Consider the following 12885-nt stretch of genomic DNA (forward strand, 5'->3'; position numbering starts at 1 on the left):
GCTAATTTGATGCTGTGTTCATATTTTCATATTATGAGCATAAGGTAGGTCTTCCAGTTTTTCCTATGCAATTTCCTTATGAAATGAAATTTGTACATCATTTCGTTCTATTTACTTCATGAAGACTAGAAACTAGACACTAAAGCCTTTGATAAAGCATACTATAAACTTCCAATGCAATGAGAATAACTTGATTTTAAAAAATTAAATAAGGAAGTAGCACTTCTTGTGAGAAAGAAATGCCGTAACTCCATATGGCCCATTATCCGGGTCAATCACTTGCCAACATTTTTCTAACCTTATGCTATTTCAAAGACAGGGAGTAAGAGTTGGAATGAATGAGTCATTCGTGAACGTATACTGTCACTTTATAATCTTTGACCCTCCACTGGCTCCTTCAGCTGGCCTCTCTTTGGGAGTCTGCAGTTCTGCTAAGCTTGCTGACAAGCACTGGGCAGTGGAGAATTTCATGTCTGACGATGGCCAAGAGCCTCTAGCCCCCGCTAAAGCCCACTCTTCAGTCGAGAATCTGGTCAAGCCTCACTTTGAAATGTTTCTTTCCTGAGTTTCCAGATTATATTCTAGGCAGAAGTGCCTCTACTCTGTCTCACATTCAAGTCATTGATCTCATGGAGGCCACATCTTTCCCATGCACATTTTTTCCATGATAGAGGCCACATCTTTTCCATGGATGAATCCTAGAAAGTACTTCTCACATACTAGTGCAAAATAACTTTTTTTACTGGAAAAGATGGAATTGAATCCCTTTCAACAATCTAAGTAATATTCTTATATTCCATCACTGGAAACATTTAATGCTAGAATAAAAGTGGAAATTAATTTCAAAAATTTATGTATGTCATACAAAAATAGAATTTGGGATCAGAAAATGTCTTTGAATCCTTGTTATTCTACTTGTTATATGTCTTTGGGCACTTAGTTTGATTTTTCTCACCTCTAAAATTAAATGCTTACCTCATATGATTATTTTGCAATGCAAATACATCAGGTGGATAAATCACTTAGCATGGAGCCTAGCATTTGACAGGACCTCAGTGGCTATGAAGTCCTCCCCTCTCTGCCAACAAATACAAATATTTATGAGAACACCAACAATCAAATCAAAGACTCTGAAAGGAAATTTGTAATAAGTATTTGTAAAATGATTGGGAAAAACAAGATTTCTCCTCCCCAGATAAGAAGAAAATATGAAGGGAGACTGAAAAAGAAGAATGCTTATATTCATAACAGGACTCATTTACTTCAGGATTTCATCTCTCCTTTCCATTCTCTACCCGTAAATAACTAAATGTCCAGATGGTAGTAATGCCTCATAGCTAACTTTATTAATTTACCTTCTCAAAATAAATTTCTGACAGCCTGGATTTATCAAAGCCAACATCTTTCAGTAATCAGTAAATAAAAACACAATGTGGTGAAATGAGTTAAATTGAAAAAGCTGACATTGTCTACTAACTTCTTGACTAAGTTGCTCGGTAATTGGTTGGAATATATTTAAAACTTGTGCGACTTCAGTTTTTATGATGCATTGTAAAAATCACTAAGTTATTTTATAACTTATTTAACTCTATTCATAATATGCAGCTGCAGTTGAACACTAGTTTTTCTGTGACTATTTCTAAACTCTCCATTATGCTCTGGGTCTGGTTCCAGGGCCAAGCCAAATTTATTTTGTAAGCTGCACTAGGCTTTCAGGTGGCAATAATTAATGACCTCGGCCTTTATCTTCAGGCATTATAACTCACTTTGGGTCGCTTTTCCAACCACTAAAGCAACGGTTTTGCACTATAAAACCAACTTCCAATCAATAGGAAGCATCTAAGGTGTGCTTATTTATATATTTATTGCTTTTCATCTTCAAAGCACTCTAGCAACATTAACTAATGGTCCCTAAAATAGGTGAACATGGTTCGTTCGAGGCTAGCAGCACTAACTCTAAAACTCTGAGATGTTGAAGTGGCTACAACTCAGACAGAACAATTTCCTTCATGTTTTTCCTCTTCCTCATCCCCTGGAGAAAGCTTTCATTCAGACTTATTCTATGTCTGACAACCCCACCCCCCCAAAATGATCTTGTCAACAGAGCAGAGCACAGTTGGGTCAGGATGTCAACCGTCTGAACAGTGGATTCCGATTGTCTCTCACAGGTCAGGAGAGCGGCGGACTCTCCACATTGCTTTTGCCAGGGTACACAGGAGAGCTGGGTGATCAAAAGCTAATTACTCAGACAGGTTTTGAAATCACCCCTCATCCTCAATTATCTAGCTATTTCAGATGAGAAGGGGTGTGGTGTTTTAATTTTTTGCTGGCGGGCAAGTGCTGACATTTCTGGAGAATTTCCTCCGTTTTTCTACTTTAGTTAGCATGTATTCGATAGAACATTACACCCAGTGCTTTCCAAATTATTACCACTCCTCTAAAAACACCACCATCTGTGAGTTGAGGTCACAGTTCATTTGGAAGGCTGTGCTTAGTATCTCACTCTTCACCATTAAGCGTTCTAGTTGTAACAGAGATGGAAAGGGTTGCTATCATTTTTTCTCTCTCTCTGTTCTTTACAAGGATTTAAAAAAGGTCGGCTCATTCATATGGGTTCCAACATCAACATAAAAAGTCATTAAATCCCATTGCTAGAACAGTTTCTAAGTACAACTCCCTTTTAAAATAAAACACTGTAACAATTTCAAAAAGGAATAACAAAAAATTGAAACATTTCTAAACAACCTGTAAAAATGAGCTGGTTCTCCTTTGTTTCTTGCTCTATAACAACAATTGCTATGAGAAATGGAAATTGCCCTGTGTTTGGCTTTAAAACCAGTGCAAAGTTTATGGCTTACTCTCTTGAAATCATCAGACCACATACAGAGAACCTGAAGCTGTTTGCTTTTAATTAATAGTAAAACAGGAAAGTAATTAGTAGAACAATTAATTCAATATGTAGTGGAACCTTTTATTAGCCATTTTTATTCTAATAACCTAGAATATAAATACCTCAGTTCACAGGGCATGCTCTCAAAGGATAAATAAAATTATCATGAAAGAAGATGCTCGTCATAAAATAGAGTATGTGCAAGTTAATGACATTAACTCTACAAAAACCGTAATATCAGAGTAGACCGGTTACTGACTTGGGCTCTTCCTTACCCCTAAAAATTAACTTGCTCCTAACTAAATCGATATTTACTGCTTTGACTTCAGCATCTGAATTATTTTTAATAAATAATTTCCCAAAATAATAAACATCAAAATGAATAATGTGATGATAAATTTTAATTTAGCTCCACAGAACTTATTTCATTGCAAAATTAGTTGTTTCTTCGTTCAAATGTCAAGTACTTGAGGCTAAAGTAATGACAATTTTTTTTTGATCCGTAGGATTTCCTGTGGCTTCTGACGTTCTGTCAAAGATGAAATCTGTTTTTCCCCAATTATCATATATTTTTCCATAAAATTATTCCTTTAAATGTGTCACTCAATTCAGGGTAAATTTTCAGAAAGATTTCTCCATTTAAAAGCTCTCCTGAGGATTTATAACTGGAACTTTTGTACAGTTGTGAGAGATTTTTGTATATATTTTAAGCATATTTTGTTTTATTAATGTTCTAGTTAATGTGATGGGAAAAACATCAAAAGTATGAGTTCCACATTAGAGTTTGAGTATTGAAAGTACTGTATATAAGGAAAGTTGAAAATTAAGATTACCAAAGGAACATTTGCAGGTAGAATCTACTAAAATGTATTAAATAAAGGACAGGACATATTACCTCCTTTTCTGGCAATATGATTCAAACTTAAAGAAATATTGATTTGGTAAGTGTTGAATTTACAGCATTGGTTGTGATACTAATTAAATATCTCTAACACTTCATAAATTAGAGAAAATACAATAATAATCTAAGTCATCAGACACCCTTAACTATATTGAAGCGCTTGGTCTGGCAAATGGTATACCAATCCTTCAGATGCGGTTTTTCTACTAGGCCTTCAAAGGTCACATAGCATGGAAGCTCTTAGTCTCCAAGACAGAAAGAGTGCAGAGGTCGGGCACTAATTGGTCTTCATGTGTTTTTGACTATGGTGTTCTAATCGACTCGGAGTGTACAAAGAGGATGCTTTATACAGACTGTCGTTGGCAACTGTGTCCTTGTTGGCTGGTCAGTTTTTTGACATCCTGCGACCTCTAGTGAGAACCAGGAGCTGTTAGCCAACATAAATTTCCTCGCCCAGTCTGAGTCCCTATAGGAACTGCAGAGAAAGAAAAAAACCTCAGCAAGGACCATAGGATACTTTTTCTTTTGTTCACCTCACAGCATTGAGTCAGGTTTGAGAGGGAGAAAATAGTAAAAAATATGGACCTTTAGAAAATTTTCCTGAAATTTTATGGAAATTTCATTACAGTCATTAGGGTACCTTCAGTTACAACACTAAAGAAAATAAAAATGCATACGAATGAAAGGAGAAACAGTGACGAGTCCAACAACAACATAAGATGAGTAACAAGGGAGGAAAGAAAGTAATGTGCCTCTTCTATATATTACAAATAAATAAAAGTGGACAGTTACTTGACATTTGTTTTGCAGCAACCATTTTTGCAAGTTATATGCTTAAATTTTAGAATGATACAGTTATACTATATTTTGATTAATCCTATAAAGCATAGTATTATTCCCTGAAATTAGGAAATTAAACAATTAAGTGCATTTCAATGCAAAACATAAATACACAAATAAGTACATAAGGTATGAATGAGAACACCATGGCCTTAACTCTGAAAGCACATAGCATAGCACCCGGCATGCTGCTCATTCTGAAAGGTTTAGCTATAATAACTATAACTTTGATAAAGATGCCTAGTTGTTTGAGGTCAATATATATTACTAACAGCATAATAAAGGCACAGAAAGATGAATGACAGCTCGTCACCACCCTGACTAAAGGTACAATCCAATAGAGTGGAGACGGGTATAACGTGATAGAATACGATAAATACTTTACATGATGAACAATTGAAAATTACAGGTGTTTGATGAAAACTAATCGCTTTCACTTTAGGAAATGAGGGAAGAATTTTTATAGGGGCGTTGGACCCAAATAGGGAATATGAGGGAGAAAGAAATAGGAATAAGCAAGCACCTTCCTGCTTCCTTTCACGCTCGCTGAATTCTGTTCATCTTCCTGGGCCTTATTTTAGCCTTTACTTAATCTGTAATTCAAAGATGGAAAATATTCTCCCTTTAGATCTTACCTTGGGTAATAATCTCATATTGCTTCCCAAATTTCGTATATTATAACTTTCTGTATTTGAATCTTTCTGTTGTTAATAACAGCAAACATATTAATGCATTGTTTACATCAGGGCATTTGGTATAAATAATACACAGTTAAAATGGGTTTTACACTTAAACATTTATATATGGTTATATAATGTTTCGAAGTTATGGTTGCTATGGGAATTATAAAATTTATGGTCACTTAAAAAAATTAGAAGGGTTGGCCCCATAGCCTTGTGGTTAAGTTCAATGCACTCTGTTCTGGTGGCCCAGGTTCACTTGTAGACCTAAACCACTCATCAGTGGCCATGTTGTGGTAGTGACCCACCTATAAAACAGAGGAATATTGGCAACAAATGTTAGCTCAGGGCTAATATTCCTCAGCAAAAAAATCCAAAAAACCCCTGGAACCCTCCATATCTCTTTAGTGCTATAACATTTAAGGATGTTCCAAGAGACATGAGTTCAATCAAAAATTCTTCTTGAAATAAAAAGGTAAAATGCCTTGATCAAATAAACATCTTTTGGAGATATATTTTATATATAACATATTTTATATTTGTTATTTTATAATGTATACATATACCCTCCCAGAGTAAATAAATGTATTTAATTTAATTGCATCTCAAACTTTTTTGACAATCTCTTAAAACTTCTGTTCTAGGGTCATTTTTGAGAAATATGCCTATAAATATTTATGTATAGCAATATTTTATACTCACATACACATATAATGTATATAATGTTTAACTATGATTACATAATTCTAAATTAGATATGTATATGTATGTAGTCATTACTATAAATTTAACTTTTCTGAGATTTGAGTGAGAGGGTGATTCTCATTATGTCCTAAGAATTCCATTGGATTACTCTACCCGTATAATGACAAAATATTTCCTTATCTAGTCAATTAATAAAGCACAAAATTAATTGATTAAATTTAGCCATATTGTATCTTATTTCCTCTGATCATCTTTTCTCTCTCTCTTTCTTTCTTTTAGGTGGGAATTTAGTTTAAATAGCTCTAGAACTATTCTTATGGATCCAGCTTCCTAAAATTCTTATAAATTGGTTTTTAAACTAAGGAATATTATAAAAAAGAGTAGGAATTTACATGATTTTTTTCCTGCACCATATTTGGCAATACTGGGCTACTCTCAGATTTTGTAATTAGTAATTTTGAAAAAGTAATTTCAATTAATCTACTAATATAATTCACTAAACACTATATATAGAATGAGATGATAGAGAATGTATATTAATTTTTAAAACATCAGCTATTTGCCTCTTTTAATGATACTTTGTTAGTATGAGTCATCAGAATCAAAGTGATTGAAATAAATGACCACAGATAGCGTCCAATTGCCTCATTTCTAAAATAATTGAAACTGTTATTTTCTTAAAGATCTGCATGAGTGGCAGGGAGCCAATAAGAATCTTACTTGCAGTCACTTTCTTTGAGTTTAGCCTGAATTTTCCCTATAAGTTTCTGATTCAGGACCTAAGCTAGATGACTGAGCTTCAGCAGTCACAAATTCTTCATAATGTGCATAAGTGTTAGTACTGCAGAAAGTACTTGAGGTACATGGCAGCCTGTCATTGGGAAAAGTATTGCTTAGTATGTCTCCACATTGAAAAAGAAAGAAATAAAGGCATTTTCTTCTACATAATGGAGGGAAGAGAACTGAGCAACAACATCCAGATCACTCTGCTAGCTCTCACGTGGCCGTCGTCTCACATCATCAACAGGCTTGGTCACTCAGAAGCTCTCTAACTACTCAGAGAAAAGTTAGTAACAGGTTTAATGTTATTCAAAGATAATGTGGTAGAATTTGCTGTTGGTGGTGCTGGTGTTGGTGTTGTTTCATTGCCCTCTGAAGAACCCATGCCACAAAGTAAACCAATGCTAGGAAGTAAATTCAATTTTTTTTTTTTCCAACTCAATTCAAACAGCATTCTGTTAAGCACTCCAGGGAATAAAATGGAAAAGACGTGATTTCTTACCTGAAGCAAGGTATACTTTCATAATGTGAAAATATTCACAGCTCATTATTTGGCTGCCATGGAAATTCAAAAAGGCTACACCACCATAAAATGATGACTAAAGGAGTAGTAAGTATAAATCTTTTGAATGTTGTACAATATTTTCTATTTCTGTTTTATTCATCCTTTCATGAACACACTGCTGGATAGAATAGGCTCTAAATAACTACTTTTTTAGTAATTAAAGAATAGTGAGTAAACATTAATTTATAATTCTTATATCACATGCTAGGTAGCCCATCTCTCTTCTTGAATAATTTTACCATCTGCTTTGTTGGTTAGCTGAATTGGGAGGTGCACTCAACTTGACAATGCCGGTAAATTGGAGAAAGATTTTGCTTCTTTTAAACTGTTGAAGAGTATCCACCCAAAAGCATTAGCTATTTTTATGTATTATATACCCATTTTGCTACAAGAAAAATCATATGCTCAGACACTTTGGATGCCTAGATTAGACTTTTTATCACTGAAAATTATGATTTTTCTCTGCTAACTTTTAGGAATATTTCTGAGTGTGGAACACTCTAAACTTTAGAGGCTAGCAGTATGCAACCTAAATATTTTAAAGACTCTAGTCTCAGCTCAGCTGACTCTTTTTTATATTTTCAGATTTTTTCCATCTGGTACATCTGGAACAGGGATTAGAGTAGAGTGACTTTTCCATCAGTGGAAGTTCCTTTGTAGAAAGATGATATTCCATCTTCTAAGATGCTTGATTCTTCCGTGGATATTCAGGTTTTTACTATATCTTGAATCAAATTTGATAATTTCATTTTTCTTAGAAAATTATGATCTTCGTTTGTTTGATCAAGATTTTCAAATTTATAAACTGATGTAAACACAGCATTTTACTATAACTTTTGGTTTTGTTATTGTACAACTCATACTCTTCACTTCCAATTTTATGAGTTTCCAATTTAGCTTTTATTTACTTATTAGACTAGTCAAAAAGATTTTTTAAGTTAATTTATCTTTTTCTTTACTAATTCTGTCTTCATTTTTTACTTATTTTATTGAAGTTGGTTTTTTTAAAACTCTTAAAAATCCTCAGTACATTTATTTCTACTTCTTTAAGCATGAGAAGATTTATGATGAATTAGCATACCATTTGGAGTTCAGTTGCAGGAGCAAAAACTGTTCTATCTATTTTAAGCAGAAAGAAATTTGGCGGGGAATTGTATGCTTAGAGAGTTGTTGGAAGGCTTGAAGAAGCAGGCTTCATTCAGATCTGGCAGGAATGACCCCAGAAGAAGACCACAAAACTAGCCTGCCAAGGGAGGCACCACATTTAATACAATCAGAAAGGAAGGAATTGGGAAGCCATCACTGGAAATGTTGACTTCAAGAACACACCCCCTTAGCTTTGATCCAGAAATCAGGAAGTCGTTGTCACCGCCACACCTATTTCTGATGCAACACTGAAACACTGCTGCAGAAAACCCAACTTCTCTACCGCAGTGCCCACTCGGAGAAACTGCCTCAGCAGCAGGAAATTGCTTCTCCCAGTTTTCATCTTCTATGTTAGTGCCAAACATAGTCACCATTAGCCACATGTGGCTATTGAGCATTTGAAATGTAGTTAGTCAAAATGGAGATGTACTCTAAGTTTAAAATACACACCAGTTTTCAAGGACTAGATGGGAAAAAAGAATGCAAAATATCTCAATTTTTTTAACATTGATTACGTGTTGAAATTATTATATTTTGAATATATTGGGTAAAATAAATTCATTATTAAAAATTAATTTCATCTGGTTTCTTTTCGCTTTTTGTAATGTGGCTACTAGAAGATTTAATATTGCATATATGGCTCACATTAAATTTCTGTTGGACAGTGCTGCTCTAGAACTCTCAAGAGTGCATCTCTTAGAAGAACCAATTTCACATCCAAAAATTTAGTTGCCTGGAAGTCGTGTAAAAGTAGGTTTTATGGGGCCGGCCTGATGGGGCCGTGGTTAAGTTCGTGTGCTCAGCTTCAGCAGCCCGGGGTTCACCAGTTCTGATCCTGGGCTCGGACCTACACACTACTCATCAGGCCACACTGTGGACCGTCCAACATAGAAGAACTAGAAGGATTTACAACTAGGGTATACACCTACGTACTGGGGCTTTGGGGAGGAAAAAAGAGGAGGAAGACTGGCAACAGATGTTAGCTCAGGGCCAATATTCTTCACCAAAAAGCATTAAAAAAGTAGGTTTTAGCTTTCTAGTTCTTCCATTGAGAAAGGCCCCCAGTTGAAAGCCAAAATGGATGTTGAGCAAACTAAGTCACTATATCTGCCATGTGAAGTATGTTTTGATAAAAATCTCAGGCAATATCTCATAGGTTTGAAATTTATTTTTCTTATTGTGATGATTTTTCACAGTACATAGTTTTATTCTACTTTTATAGTATTTCACTCAAAAATTACTTAGAAGATTTATTTTTTAAATTTCAAAGTACTTGAATTTTTGTTTTCTTTTTTTATCAATTTATTATTAATGCTTATTTCTTTTTATTGTTTATGTTGTGATCAAAGAAGGTAGTCTTGCACATTTTTTGCTGTTTAGAATTATTAAAAAAATTTTTTGTGGCCAAAATATAACCAGTTTTTGCAAAAGCTCCATAGGCATGAGAAAGAAACAGGTTTTCTCGGCTGTAGCATAAGAAACTTAATTTGTATATGTTAACATCTTTATTTTTATTAGTGAAACTGTCACTACTTTTGCTTTTTATTTTTCTGTGGTTGTTATTGTTGTTGCATTTTGTTTTGTTTTTGGCCTGACAGATCTGCTAAAGATAAGGATGTTTAAAAGTCTCCAACTTTGCTAAAAATAACTTACAGTTAGGAGATAAAGTAAAACATTTAACAAATGAGCAAAATATAGGCTGATGTAGGATAAATGTAATCTAAAAGATAAAAATAGGAACATGAAAAGTGCAATGTGAGGAAACATTTTGTCTGTGGATATTGGGAAAAGACACCATATAAGATAAGACATTTTATGTGATTCTTAAGATATGAATAGGATTTGCAGTTATAGAAGAGGGGAAGGGGTTACAGCTCATGGGAACAAATAAGCCAAGGTTGCTCTTGTGACTACATGGTGAATGTTTGCTAAAGCTAATCATATGAGTTGCCTGGAATATAAGTTACCTATTGGAAAGAAGAGAAAAGGAACCAGACAAGAAACATAGTACAGGTCGTGCAATTGTTCACGTTATAGGCAATGAGGAGTGATTCAAGATTTTGAGAGATTAATAATACAGTTGATGGTTTGGGAAGATTAATCTGGTGTAGTTTTCAGGAATCATTCAAAAGTGGAGGGTGTGGAAGAATATATTGCCACAGTTCATGTCACAGTGATGACAATGAGAATGTCAGTCCATTGAATAGAGTATTAAGCACTCCATTAAGTAAATCAATTACTATAAAGGGTAATTCCTAGAATTTGATAAACCAGATTAATTTTATTTTCCAGTTGAGAGGGACAATAAAAGAAAAAGAAGAGTCAATCTTGACACAAAGAGTTGTACCTCGAATGAGCAGAGATGCCACAAACAGAAATATAAAGTCAGGAAGATGGGTAAACTCCCAAATTTATATCTCCATTGTGCTCAAGACTCATATATCCCATTGCCAATCTCTATCAGGATACTTCTTATACATCTCAAAGTTAGCATGTTCAAATCAAGTTCCTAAACCCAAACAGGTCTTCCCCATCCTGATTCTATCCCACACAGCAGCCATATTTCTCATCTCAATGAATTTTCTGTCTTACATATTAAAATTCCTTTGATAATATTTTCTTAATAGCTACATAATATTCTACCTTATGGAAGCAGCAGAATTACTTTCATTGTTTTGCAATTGTTGGACATTTAGACTTATCCTCAATTTCATGGTGCTTCAATGAACATTCTTCCTTAAACTATTTTTCTTATTATTTCCTTAGAATTTATTCCTTAGCCTAATTCAATATGAAAAAAAATCAAGTAGTGAAATTAATGTTGAAAAGTATGATCATTATTTAAGCTCATATTATATATTATCTTTTCAGAAGGTTTTTCCATGTTTATATTCTATCAGCAATATATGAGAGTGTGTATTCTCACCACATACCTACCCAATAGTGAATAGAATCTCTTTTAATATTTGACAGTTTTAATGTGCAAAAAAGTATTATTGAATTAACTAAAATTTAACTGGTATTAAATACTAGTGATGTTGAACATTTTTTTCTCACACTTATTAAACATTTATATTAGTTTTTCTGGGAATGAATTTTTCTAATCCTTTCCTAGTTTTCAACTGGACTTTCTTGGAGTTTTTTTATGGATTTTTTTTCATAATCACTGTAAATATTTTTCCCAAGATTGTCGTGAGGGGGAGCAGAATATATGACCCCACAGTATACCACTTTGGCATGTGAATTATTTTGAGCTGAAGGCAATCAAGAGACCCAGAAGACTCAAGAAAAACTTTTAACTACCTAAAAGAATTTAGATAGGAGGCTTTGTCCCGAAAGAGAGTTATTACCAGAGATAACTTTTTATCTGAATGACCTATCTGTAGGGCAGGGAAAACATCTAATTGATCTAATTATTGAAGTTTGCCCTTCTTATACTCCTGTGAATTACCCTCCTCCTCTTTGAAGCCCCAGGCCCTTATCCCATGCCTTAGCACAAAATGGCATGTAAGCCTCACCTGCCCGAATTATCCTTGGGTCTCATTGTTTTTGTGCGGCCCCCATACATACGTAATTAAATTAATTTTTCTCCTGTTAATCTCTCAGATGTCAATTTGATTATTAGACCAGCCAAAGAACCTATAAGGGTGGGGAAGAAATTTTTCCTCCCCAACAGTCATTTTCTTCTTAATTTATGTGATGTATTTGTGAAACACAGAAATTTCTACGTTTTATGGTCTTAATTCAATCACTCTTTACTTTGTGATTTCATTTTCATTTTTGGTCTCTTCACTCATATCTAAAGATCAGATGATAGATGCAATTTACTTTCTGGAGTTTTGTTTTGTTTTGTTTTGTTTTTGGTGAAGAAGATTATCCCTGAGCTAGCATCTGTTGCTAGTTTTCCTCTTATTGCTTGAGGAAGATTGTCCCTGAGCTAACGTCTGTGCCAATATTCCTCTATTTTGTATGTAGGATGCTACCACAGCATGGTTTGATGAGTGGGTATATAGGTCCATGCCTGGGATCTGAACCTGTGAACCCCAGGCTGCTAAAGTGGAGCATGTGAACTTAACCACTACACCACCGGGCTGACCTCTACTTTCTGTATTCTTTATGTATATTTTTCCTGGTTTAATAAACTTGAAAATCGATTTTCCCAACACCATTTTATTGACTAATTCTTCCTTTCACAATAGTTTGTGATACTGGTGTACTTATAAACAATAGATTTTGTTCTTTTAAAGTGTCTGTCTATATAGTGCTAGATCTACATTGTTCTAATTGTTTTGGCTTTATATTATATACACTTAATATGTCATATAGTATATATTATGGAATATACATTTTATTTGGCATATAATTATTTGCTAACATA

Source organism: Equus przewalskii, chromosome 2 (assembly GCF_037783145.1).
Source record: "Equus przewalskii isolate Varuska chromosome 2, EquPr2, whole genome shotgun sequence".
Taxonomy (NCBI): Eukaryota; Metazoa; Chordata; class Mammalia; order Perissodactyla; family Equidae; genus Equus; species Equus przewalskii.